The following is a 1,394-nucleotide window of genomic DNA, read 5'->3' on the forward strand; positions in this document are numbered from 1 at the left end:
AATGGGCACAAGTTGATGGAGAGGAGGTATAGATTGGACATCCGCAAAAACTACTTCACAGTTAGGGTGGCTAGGAGCTGGAACCAACTTCCAAGGGAAGTGGTGCTGGCCCCTACCCTGGGGGTCTTTAAGAAGAGGCTGGAAGCCTACCTGGCTGGACTCATTTGAGTCCCGTTTCTTGTTTTGGGGTTTTGTTGTTCTCCCGCCCTGGCGGGGGGTTGGGCTAGAAGATCTACTAGGTCCCTTCTGACCCTTAATCTATGAATCTATGGATGTTTACTCAGCCATGTGGGTTTATTTGTCTAACTTTGAACAACTCACATTTTAAAATGCTGGCTTCAGTAACTGGCCAGCAGGCATTTGCAGTACCTTTTTAAAGGACAAAATTTCTCCCAGGAGTGCAGTGGCTGTGGAAAGCACCCCACATACAATTTCCTCCTCCAGCAGAGGGCTTTGTATAGCCTGACAGGTCACTTAGGGCTAGATCTACAAAAGGAGACTTAGGTCCCTAAGTGGGGCTTCAATAGAGTTTAGCCACTGCAAAATTCCTGCCTAGGCCAGAGATTCCTATGTTTTTGCCCAAAAGGTTCATTAAGCACCTACAGTTCTGCTTCTACACATGCTGAAATTTGTTTTCATGTTATTATTGCAATAAAGATACAAGTTAATTATTTCACTGATGTTTACCAAACCTGACTCTAGTGCCTTACTGAAGTTGAATAATTAGATCTGCAATAAAGTATCACCATCTACACATAGGCTGGTATTACCGCATAGTAAACTGATTAACTCCGCTTTAAGACAGTTACTGTCAGGGACGTTACTATCTTATGTGATCAAATGCGCATGTAGATGGTGACCTCTCAGCGCATTTTGTGTCTGGTCAGCCCAGCCAACCAGGGACCAGATCCCAGGCTGCTGCTAGCCCCTCTGCCACCCAGTATCACCACCAGATCCCAGGGCTGATGACACCCCCCCGCCATGTCCTCTGCCAGCCCAGGGCTCTGCCGTGGCTCAAAGTGCTGCGGTCCAGGATGCTGCACTGAACAGCAGTGTACTCCAGCTCAGAAAGCTCTGGAGTTTGTCATGTCACATTAATTGCTTGTGCAGATATATCCTCTAAGTTATCACTTATATTTTTCCTGGCGGAGTTCATGGTAGTGGTAACCACCCAATGTGTACAAGAAAAACGTAGAATCATAAAATATCTCTAGGTTAAAAAACAAATATTTCCTTTTAAGTCAAAATTAGTATCAAAACCAGAAGAGGCAGTAAAAATCTTGCAACTTAATACAGAGAGATGGGGATTATCACCAGCCTCTACTAGATAATATCACCCCAATCTGCATTTAGTTAGCTGTGCACTATAATAAATATCTGATGGAGATTTGGGC

The sequence above is a fragment of the Gavialis gangeticus genome, unplaced genomic scaffold (assembly GCF_001723915.1).
Source record: "Gavialis gangeticus isolate Ggan-Ray unplaced genomic scaffold, GavGan_comp1, whole genome shotgun sequence".
In the NCBI taxonomy this organism is placed as follows: domain Eukaryota; kingdom Metazoa; phylum Chordata; order Crocodylia; family Gavialidae; genus Gavialis; species Gavialis gangeticus.